At 37.2% G+C, this 12,106-nt stretch overlaps 1 long non-coding RNA gene across 1 annotated transcript; it reads right to left on the bottom strand.

The window, feature by feature from the left end:
• Nucleotides 1-1,720: 1,720 nt before the first annotated feature.
• LOC136262447 (uncharacterized) lies at nucleotides 1,721-3,927 on the bottom strand. The gene is made up of 3 exons (XR_010704200.1): nucleotides 2,843-3,927; nucleotides 2,645-2,789; nucleotides 1,721-1,971 (listed from the first exon to the last, which is right to left on the bottom strand). It is a non-coding gene; the product is annotated as an uncharacterized lncRNA (long non-coding RNA).
• Between the last annotated feature and the right edge of the window lie 8,179 nt (nucleotides 3,928-12,106).

Below are 12,106 nucleotides of genomic sequence, written 5' to 3'. Positions count from 1 at the left end.
AAAATCACCCTTTAGTGAGTTCAGCTACAAACAAATCAACCTGCAGTGAGATCACCCACAAAAACGCACTTGTACAGAGTTCAGTTACAAACAAATCACCCTGTAGAGAGATCAGGTAGAAGAATTCACCTTGTAGAGAGTTCAGCAACAAAGAAACCACCATGTAGTGAGTTCAGCTACAAAAAAATCACCCAGTACAAAGATCAGCTAGAAGAAGTTACCTTGTAGAGAGTTCAGTTACAAAGAAACCATCATATAGAGAGTTCAGCTACAAAGAAATTACCCCGTAGAGAGTTCAGCTAGAAGAAGTCACCTTGTAAAGAGTTCAGCTACAAAGAAACCATCATGTACAGAGTTCAGCTACAAAGAAACCACCTGTACAGAATTCAACTACAAACAAATTACCCTGTATAGAGATCAGCTAGAAGAAGTTACCTTGTAGATAGTTCAGCTACAACAATTCACCCTGTAGAAAGATCAGCTAGAAGAAGTCACCTTGTAGAGCGTTCAGTTACAAAGAAACCATCATGTAGAGAGTTCAGCTGCAAACAAATCACTTTGTAGAGAGTTCAGCTACAAAGAAACCGCCATGTAGAGAGTTCAGCCTCATACAAACCACCTTGTAGAGAATTCAACTACAACAAATCACCCTGTAGAGAAGAAGTTACCTTGTATAGAGTTCAGCTACAAAGAAACCATCATGTAGGGAGTTCAGCTACAAAGAAACCACCATGTAGAGAGTTTAGCTGCAAACAAATCACCTGTAGAGAGTTCAGCTAGAAACAAATCACCCCATAGAGAGATCAGCTGGACGAAGTCACCTTGTAGAGAGTTCAGCTACAAAGAAACCATCATGTAGAGAGTTCAGCTGCAAACAAATCACCCTGCAGAGAGTTCAGCTACAAAAAAATCACCCTGTAGAGAGTTCAGCTAGACGAAGTCACCTTATAGAGAGTTCGGCTACAAAGACACCACCATGTAGAGAGTTTAGCTGCAAACAAATCACCTGTAGAGAGTTCAGCTAGAAACAAAATACCCTGTAGAGAGACCAGCTAGAAAAGGTTACCTTGTAGAGAGTTCAGCTACAAAGAAACCATCCTGTATATAGTTCAGCTACATTTCAAGTCACCCAGTAGAGAGATCAGCTGCAAAAAAATATCCTGTGGGGAATAATGGGCATGTAATAAATATATGTATATAATTTGTATAATTACTAATAAAATCAAAAATAATTGAAGTACTAAAATTCTTCTTTAAGTTCTTTTCTTCTTCCTGTAGTAAAGAAAAAAACACATGGGTTAAAAAAGCCCCAAAGCCAGCCATAGGCCGGCTTTGCAGTATACAAATACAAAAAGAAGTGATATCTAATCAAAAACAGCCAAGCTGTAAAAAAAGGTGCGGCCCCCAAAAAGGCCATGGTGAAAAAAGATGTGAAATCCAAGGTGGCGGCCAAGAAATGGCTGTGATGGTAGGTTAATGGTTACATTTTAATAACGACATTTCAGGTGAATTTTGTGCCGCTTGGTCTTGGCACCAAATTTACCTGAATTGTTGTTATTAAAATGTAACCATTAACCTACCATCACAGCCATTTCTTGGCCGCCACCTTGGATTTCACATCTTTTTTCACCATGGCCTTTTTGGGGGCCGCACCTTTTTTTACAGCTTGGCTGTTTTTGATTAGATATATATATACACACTCCTTAATCTTCCACTGGTATCATTGTGGTAAGTAGTTATAAATGTCACACACTACATTCATATCTATGTTCTACAGTATAAAGAAAGATTTCTTGGCTACAGTGTAAGTTATTCATGTACATACTCTATATTGGTTGTGGCTATGTGTACATTTAGTCAAGTACAGTGCAGCTCCAGTTATTAACATCAGATCATTGTGTAATGCATGGTGACATTAACAATGTGTATGGTATATTTTAGTATGATTTTAGAGAAATCTTCACATCCACACTACAGAATATATAAAATAATAAGGCAAAACATCAATATTTTTCATAGAAACATTTTAGGATGTGCTTTGCTGTTACCAGTATGGTTAGTAGATATTAGCTATTATATTATATGGGTAGTATCACCTTTATCTAATGTTATAATTGTAAGGTATATGGTGATCTTATTGAATAGATTTGTGGTTTGGTATTAATACTCTGGCAATTCATGGTACTGTATGTATAGCCAAATATTTGGTGAAGGGGGCAGTCAACTATATCATATGACATCCATGAATTAAAATGACATTATTTAGCAATCAGTAATGCCAACAGAAGGTAATGGGTTCTTTAGTACCACAAACATATCTGAATTACAGTACTTGTTTATCAGCATTTTCTATGAAGCTGTACAAAGTAGTAGCAACATTTCACAGTATTTGTCAGCTGTGGTGAATTCAATTTAACCAACTTGGTGTTTTTGTGGTAAATTTATTTGGTAGAGTTGTGGTTTTATACTAAAATCTGTGGTATTTCGTAGTATGCAGTTTCATTAACACAATAATTTAAATTAATCATTACCTTTCAAAGCATAGTGACAGCAACAAATAAATTAAATGCAACAATGAAAGCAGGACGTAGATAGATATATTATATTAATTATCTGTATTCTATTAAACAATGCAGGTCCTTACTCTGTGTCTTAATACAGGCTTTGGCCTTCTCAATATCCCCAGTGGAATAGCAGGTTGTTATAATGTGTTTAATTCAAAAAAATATCAAATTTCATGCACTATGTGCTTTCCATGGATTGAAATATATCATACCTTTATCTGTTCACTGTAAAATTTATTGATATTTATGTATTGTAATATGAGAAATCACAATGTTACCATTTGTGAGCAGATATTATGTAGAGAATTCTTCACTGTCATAATTCACTCAATGTCAGCTTTGCAACGTGTTTCTGCAAATTATTAGACTACATAACATATGTATAGCTGTTACTTGTTACTAAGTATTTATCATGGCACTCAAAATTTGACAGTTAATAGTAATGCATAAACTACAGTATACAGTATACCCGTACGTAAGCAAATAAATATCCATAGATTATGTCAGCTGTATATAGCTACAGTATGTTATAGCTATATGTACACTATGCATATCACGTTTGATCAGTATTACTATTAGGCGGTTTATATCATAGTAGGATGGATGTGTCTTTGATGGAGTAACAACAGAATCATGCATTACATCCTTGCTTGGACCAAGATCTACAATAGCCATAAGGTCTTTATTTCTAATAAGACCTTTTCCATTTTTCATTTGTGTTGCAGTCAACTTGCTAGTGGAATATGTTTCTTGCTGAGCAGCCATAACAGTGTGAATTTGATTGTATTCATTTTCATCTTGACTTTTACTTTGTTTAGTGAGATGAAGATTCTCTGGAGTACTTGATTTGGTTTAGCCTGTCATAATTGGCTGGTGTTTCCATTAATCCACTCTCAGAGCTTGTACTGGCTGCTTGTTTTCATTCTGTGATTAATAGCACAGCTTTTTTTTCTTGTGACATCTGTAATAATGTAAATAGCGAATAATGAATACTGTATGCATTGTTTTTCTCAACAGATAAGTGCACTGTACAATGCAAGTTATATTCACGTAATGTATGTACGTAATACAGTGTAGCTATTCATGTCTTACTTGTAGTAACATAATAATGCACAAACAATCAGGACAATTGTTGTAAATTCTAAGGTCACATTTTTGTCACTTGTCTACAAAGGGTACCAAATCAGTAATAGTAACTTTACTGCAGACGATACCAATTATTTTGTCTGTTCCCTACAATACTGTTCACTCTGTATCATCAACTTCTGTGTCTCCACTTTCTTATTTACATGATTGTTGTGATACCACATTTCAAATATATACTATTGATTTAGATGATACTGTTTCTGTATTGTCTAGCTTCAAATCTACACAATCAATTGCTTTTGCCAAGTCCAAAAAGCCAGTAACAATGAACTTATGTGCATCAACAGTTTTATGCCACGAATCAGTTAATACAAAAGCACATCTTGTGTTGAGTGATGAGGGCGAAAACCAGATTAGTAGGATGAAAACAGATTACACTTCAGAAAATGCAAAACTAATTGGTTGTGTATGACACGTTCTAATACCCTTGAAAACACTGGTAAAACTGAAATCGGATGAAAATTGGTCAAGGCTGAACTACTCTTAGACTTTTGAACTGGTGTGACAACAGCATGTTTCCAAAGATTAGGAAAACTATGAGATGAAATACTCTGATTGATTACCTTAGCCAGTAACCTACTCATTGCTAGTGGGCATGCCTTCAAAATTTCACTGGAAGTCCATCACAGCCATGACACACCAACTGAACAGTTGGCTATAGTTTTCTCAGTTCTATAATTTTAATCTCTGTACTCTGATTTACGCTGGAGTATGGGTTAGACAGCCGTTCTACCAATAGTAAAAACCATTAATTCACTTGGATATAGGCTTGGTCAGTGATCAAAAACTACTAGCTGCATGTTTCACACCTCATGCACAGCTTCAATAGCTACTGTATTGACAATATTTTTTTGAAAATGGCGGTATGCACTAAAATGTCAGTTTCGTCGAAAATGGTATATACAGGCAGGCTATAGTTGAAGGGTTCTATTCTTAGTCTTGGTGTGTAAACTTTAAACTCTCCATTAATGATACTAGAACTAATGCAGTATGGTGACCTTGAGTGGTTCTTACAAGCCAATATTATGTTAGTAAACTTAACGTATGGCACGTAATAGTTTAATTGAATCACCCCACACAATGGTTTTATTGTTCTATCTTATACCTTATTTGCTTGGTTAAACACTGCAGCATTTATTACCGCAGTTTTCAAAATTCGATGTGGTGGCCCCATCCTGGATCCGCCATTGAACTTCAAGCATTACAAGGAGGTGTCACTCAGGCTCTTGGTGTAGGTAGATCTGCGACCGCGGTCAAACTCTAAGTCAACGGTCAAGGCCACTAAATAGCTCTTACAGTGAATCAAGGGTCAAGACGATACGGAAGGTCCGAAACCCACAATCGAAAACTATACGTAGCTATTATCAAGTTTACGGGATTATACGTAACTCACAAGAAGTAAGGATCTCCAAGAAGATGTTTTAAAGCTCCAACAGGCATTTCGCCGTAATTATAATGATTTTTCTCTCCCAGCTGCTGGTAGCACGCACTAAGAAAATATTATGCTAGGTTACAAGCGCAGGTGCGTATAGGAAAATAGAGAAATAAGTGTAGGTCAAAAGTTCGACAAGAAACGCTCAAGTCACAGGTCAAAGACGATAAACGCTGCAAGTCAAGGGTCAAGGTGAAATATTCCCTGGTCAAGGCTTTGACCGCGGTCGCAGATCTACCTACAGCGTGAGCCGACATGACACCCCCTTGCATTACGAGCAGTGCCACTCGACCGATAATACATATTTTTATCCAAGAATTGAGAACATTCGGACAGGTCACTTTTGCAGCTCCTGCAGCCAGACTAAGAAAGCTGCAGGTCTGAAACTTTGCATGCAAGAGTTTATGGCCTAGACCTCTCCAAAGGCATAGCAAGAACAGAAATTTTCTTTGCAGGTTTAAAGAAAACTCGCGTCCGAACCGATGGTGGTTGAACATTGGTGGCTTACTCTATTAATCGGAAATGACTGCAGATCTACTGCCACCAGACAAAAAAGCCGAGAAAGCTGATACTCTGTGTGCAAAGTCCCACAGCCTTGAACTAGCTATCTAAAGACATACAAGTTGTTTAAAAATTCCTGTTGTAGCTCGAGTAATCGCGTCCAATTTTGGAACTCGTCCGATATTAGGTGAGTTACTCTATTAGCCTCCTACATGGGGATAAACACTTAATGGTTCTCATTCTCTCTGCTGCATTTGATGACTGTTCTATTAGAGTGTTTGACTGCTCTATTAGAGAGTCTCGATCTTTTTGACATATTTTCCTGGTTTGATATTAATCCCAGTAGACCCGCAGAGACTTTAAAAGTTTTAATGTCTTTTTGACTTCATTAGCTAGCTATACTGAGTCAACAATAAGTTTATTATCATCTGAGCTTGTCTTCCAATCGAGCTTCATCATATCACAAAATCATACGATGAGACGCAACAAGACAGTAAAAGCAACAAACAAACAAACCAATAGCTAACAATAACAAAACAAAAGCAATGTGTGTAAAATACATAGTTTATTTATTTATATAATCAAAAACAGCCAAGCTGTAAAAAAAGGTGTGGCCCCCAAAAAGGCCATGGTGAAAAAAGATGTGAAATCCAAGGTGGCGGCCAAGAAGGGGGTAGGTTAATGGTTAAATTTTAATAACGACAATTCAGGTGAATTTGGTGCCAAGACAAATTGGCACAAAATTCACCTGAATTGTAATTATTAAAATTTAACCATTAACCTACCATCACAGCCATTTCTTGGCCGCCACCTTGGATTTCACATCTTTTTTCGCCATGGCCTTTTTGGGGGCTGCACCTTTTTTACAGCTTGGCTGTTTTTGATTAGATATCACTTCTTTTTGTATTTGTATACTGCAAAGCCGGCCTATGGCTGGCTTTGGAGCTTTTTTAACCCATGTGTTTTTTCTTTACCACAGGAAGAAGAAAAGAACTTAAAGAAGAATTTTAGTACTTCAATTATTTTTGATTTTATTAGTAATTATACAAATTATATACATATATTTATTACATGCCCATTATTCCCCACAGGATATTTTTTTGCAGCTGATCTCTCTACTGGGTGACTTAAAATATAGCTGAACTATATACAGGATGGTTTCTTTGTAGCTGAACTCTCTACAAGGTGACCTCTTCTAGCTGGTCTCTCTACAGGGTGATTTGTTTCTAGCTGAACTCTCTACAGGTGATTTGTTTGCAGCTAAACTCTCTACATGGTGGTTTCTTTGTAGCTGAACTCTCTACATGATGGTTTCTTTGTAGCTGAACTCTCTATAAGGTGACTTTGTCTAGCTGAACTCTCTACAGGGTGATTTTTTTGTAGCTGAACTCTCTACAGGGTGATTTGTTTGCAGCTGAACTCTCTACATGATGGTTTCTTTGTAGCGGAACTCTCTACAAGGTGACTTCTTCCAGCTGATCTCTCTACAGGGTGATTTGTTTCTAGCTGAACTCTCTACAGGTGATTTGTTTGCAGCTAAACTCTCTACATGATGGTTTCTTTGTAGCAGAACTCTCTACAAGGTAACTTCTTCTCTACAGGGTGATTTGTTGTAGTTGAATTCTCTACAGGGTGGTTTGTTTGATGCTGAACTCTCTACATGGTGGTTTCTTTGTAGTTGAACTCTCTACAGAGTGCTTTGTTTGCAGCTGAACTCTCTACATGATGGTTTCTTTGTAACTGAACACTCTACAAGGTGACTTCTTCTAGCTGATCTTTCTACAGGGTGAATTGTTTGTAGCTGAACTATCTACAAGGTAACTTCTTCTAGCTGATCTCTCTACAGGATGATTTGTTTGTAGCTGATCTCTCTACATGATGGTTTCTTTGTAGCTGGTCTCTCTACAAGGTGACTTCTTCTAGCTGATCCCTCTACAGGGGGATTTGTTTGTAGCTGAACTCTCTACAAGTGATTTATTTGCAGCTGAACTCTTTATGTGGTGGTTTCTTTGTAGCTGAACTCTCTACAAGGTGACCTCTTCTAGCTGATCTCTCTACAGGGTGATTTGTTTGTAGCTGATCTCTCTACAGGTGATTTTTTGCAGCTAAACACTCTACATGGTGGTTTCTTTGTAGCTGAACTCTCTACAGGGCTATTTGTTTCTAGCTTTTCTCTCTACAGGTTTATTTGTGTGTAACTGATCTCTCTACAAGCTGATTTGTTTGTAGCTGATCTCTCTGCAGGTTGATTTGTTTCTAGTTGATCTCTCTACAAATTGAATTGTTTGTTGCTGAACTCTCTGCAAAGTGTTTTGTTTGTAGCTGATCTCTCTAAAGGGTAATTTGTTTGTAGCTGAACTCTCTCCACAGTGACTTGTGTGTAGCTGAATTCTCTAGAGAGTGACTTAATTGTAGCTGAATTCTCTACAGGGTGTATGACTTGTTTATAGCTGAACTCTCTTCAGTGTGACTTGTAATGTTCTGAAGCTCTACAGTAATATATTTGTAGCTTAACTCTCCACAGGGTGACTTGCTTCTTGCTGAACTGTCTATAAGATTAACTGTTGCAGCTGAACTCCCTACAGAATAACTTGTAATGTAATAGAATTCTATAATGGAGTAAATAAATTAACCGAATGCTCTATTAGGGTGACTGTTCTATTAGAGTATCTCGATCTCGCATTTGCTACACGGAGTTGGCTTTCGAATCATAACTCAGTGGTTTGTAATCCGATTCTTCTGTACTACTGCAAGGACTTTCTATGAAGATTATTCCAGCTATACACCGATTTTCAGCTCATTGCTCTAAGCGGTTTGCCTAGTAGGCGTGAAAACTAATACGTTTTAATTCATAAAAATCAATCGCGTAATTGTGACACAGGTTGGGTTTTGTGTCATATCTCCATGGTCTTTATCTCGATTCCTTTCAAACCACCAAAAGGCACTCCTACGATGGTTACTCCATCTACATAGCAATTTTCAACTCATTCCATGAAGCGGTTTACCCTGTAGGCGTGACAACAAATCTATCTTGTTTTACGCGAATAATCGGTCATAACTCCTGAACCATCCATCGGATTTGCACCAAATTTGATGCTAGGATTCGCCTTTGGACTCCCTTTCTGTGTGCCAAATTTCAAGGCGATCGGAGTACGTGTTTGCGTTTTATAGCAATTTTTGCAAGTGTGCGAAAAGACGAAGAAAAAAAACGAAGAAAAAAAAAACGAAACTTTGGCAGCTCGTATCTCGGAAACGGCTGGAGCGATTTCCTTCCAATTTGGAATGTTGACTCCCCTGGCTGGCGGACAACGCTGTAGAAAATGTGGTTCCAATCGGATAAGGGATCACCGAGATACAAAAGTGTGAAAATGACGTTTTTTTTCTTCCTGTCAACATACTCACGGTGTGGCGCGCACGGCTTCTTGGGTCGCACGACACACAACCGTGTGTCTTGATACCTCAAACTGGGTTTCACCAAAAAAGCTTGAGAGGGTGCTTCCTGGGATACAAAAAGAAGTACAAAAAACAAAACTACGGATAATATATAGTACAGCTAGTATTGTGCATTTCAGCGAACAAGTACACTGTTAAAATGAAAAGTAACCACAACTCTCAAGGAGTTCCCAGTGTAGGGAGGATTTAACACCCCTGGAGAGTAACCATTACTCCAAAGGAGTAACTGGGGAGTAACACATGCTCTGAAGGTGGTGTCACTTACTCTTCAGAGTAATGGTTATTCTCTTCAGAGTGTTGGTTACTCTCTATGGGGTGTTAAATCCTCCCTACACTGGGAACTCTCAGAATGGTGGTTACTCTTTATTTTTAACAGTGTAGACTAAAACAGTAAGCTTACAGATAAAAGAACAACAACGTAAATTACATACATGTAGCTGATGATAAAATGTCTGGTGAAACCTTAAGACTGGGACATGGGAGAGAGATAAAACAGAATATCCAAAGGAAAATAGTATTCACCAAAAATGAAAACCTGTAGCAATTAGTTAATGGTTGACTCAGTGAAATTAAACAGATTGAGTGGATTTAGCAAATTAGTAGATTTTGATGATGATAATAACCGTTGTTTATTGATTAAATCAAAACGTAAGCACAGAAACAGGTATAATCATTGCAAGTGGCCAAGATAGTTCTGTAATACACTCAGCAGATAATTTTTTCTAATGGTACACACTACACAGGGTTCCTATGATTACCACATACCTATATCGAGCAGCTCTTTGCTGCACTTGTTCCAGAAGTAATTGATCCTTGGAAGTACCTGTATAAGGATTCTATATAGTGCATGCATTTTTCAGTGGAGGTCACACTACACTTGCATAAACAGCAGCTTTAGTAGATCGAGTTGCACCCTACAGTGAGTGCTAAATAATTTAGTGTCCTGGTTAGTAGCCTTAGCCACAGATATTTTGCAAGATCTAGACAATGCAGAGTTGATGAAAACTCCCAAGATACCAGTCTAGAGTTTAAAGTATGGAGGACCTATTGGACTGTTCACTGGCAATTTTGTCTTAACTTATCAAAATGTGAGGCTCTGTTGGTTTCTAAGAAGTGCAACTCTGTGAAACCTTTCTATTTGCCCAGAAATAAAAGTCCTGCTGCAACTGATCACTATCACTTACAGAATGGACCTCCTTATACAGGGCTATAATACTGTTTAAAAGTAGAATGTTGAACAACTTCCTGAATGTCATTCACATAGGTATAGATAACTACTCTAATACTGACAGTCACATGCAGGCATACTAAAGGTTGCATTCTAACTTTTACATTAATAAAAATGAATCATTGTGCTATATGCTCATAATATATGAGCTCTACAATAATAATCACTAAACACTCATGATATATATCCCTAATATGGCAGTCATGCTGACATAGTGGAGCCAACAGGCATTACACTGGCACCACGATTAGTAACTCATAAGTATATAGCAGTATAATGTAGCTATCATTAATTTTTGTACAATATGTTTATATGTATATAAGCTACACTTACTACATATAAAACTTATAGACCGGTTTCTCAGTGTCATGTCTTACAGTTTTAGTGTTCTCTTTATTGTGCTCAGTGTAAAGAAGTAGTTAGTCAAAGAATTACTCTCCCATATGCACAATATCTTTCAGCAGTTATCTATTATAAGGCTACACAAGATCTGCATCTATATAGCTATGCACATTATGCATAAGCATTGCAAGGCATATATCTTGCAACACTTCTGGGGTCCCTACTGGGGGAATGTTCCCACAAGAAATTTTTGAAAACTAGCTGTGTCAATATTGAATGAATGAGAGAAAGATGATCTGGAAAACTAAAGGAAACAAAATTAAGATTGAAGAAACACAGAAGAAATTTTACTAATTCTCAACCATTGCTTTGTCAGTTGGATTTTAAGGCAGTTATATATTTAATAGTGAACTGTCAATAAAATAATAAAAATAGCTACGTATGTATATAGGTTGTACTATAAGGCAAATTTTAATCAAATAGTGGACCATTAAAGAGAAAAATTTTGAAGAGCAGTTAGACAATGGTATTCAAAGAATGCTTTTGATATTTGCAAAGTATGCAAGGTTTATTCAGTAATTAGAGACCTGTACACATGTGTCTTACTGGGTAAGACATGTAGGATTTTTCAGTGGCCTCCTCAGGAATGATGTAATAATTACCTTGGCTCTGCCTTGGTGATTATTATTACATCATTCCTTCAGGGTTGTTTATCCACTGAAGAATCCTAGCACTGCATGTCTTACCTATACAAAGAGATGTAAAATGGACACATGTATTATAAGCAACTTTGACATAATACTTTTTTGTAATGCAGGATTTGCAAGACCATGATTTCTCAACTAGCCCAACCATGTTATTGAAGATGAATTACCTATGTACACTGTACATGTATACTACAAGCAATGATTTTAACATATGCAATGTAACATACATATCTGTTCACCTTCTGTAACTTTCTTTTGTAAATAGCACATATTGGCAAGAGTTCAATTGATTTTTCACCATACAGATAATTTATCTCACAAAGAATATCACCTATAACTATAAGTGACCATTTTAGCATCTGCATGCATGCGTGGTCTGTGTACTTGCTCAGGTTTCCCAGCTCTTATATGTAAATGGTATATCTCCTAGCTAGTTGTAGCATGCTATGCTGAGAACTCCCTTCAGTATGTCTACTTCACTAACGCAACCCCTAACTTCACTGTAACAATTCCCCCAGTCTTTTGACTGGGGATAGTTGTCTTAGCCAGTGAACTGTATAGGTACTTATAGTCCAGGAGACAACAGCAAAGCAAAGATTGCAAAGCAGTCTATAAGTTTCTTTAATGCAGTTTTAGATTGCCCTGTGCCTGTGGTATACAAGTGTCAGCATTGAACATTATAGTTTCCATAACAGCAGACATTTGAATAGTTGCATATCAACTATACAATTTT

The sequence above is a fragment of the Dysidea avara genome, chromosome 1 (assembly GCF_963678975.1).
Source record: "Dysidea avara chromosome 1, odDysAvar1.4, whole genome shotgun sequence".
In the NCBI taxonomy this organism is placed as follows: Eukaryota; Metazoa; Porifera; class Demospongiae; order Dictyoceratida; family Dysideidae; genus Dysidea; species Dysidea avara.
Note: the sequence above shows the minus strand (reverse complement) of the source record. Positions and strands in the feature narration are given on the sequence as shown.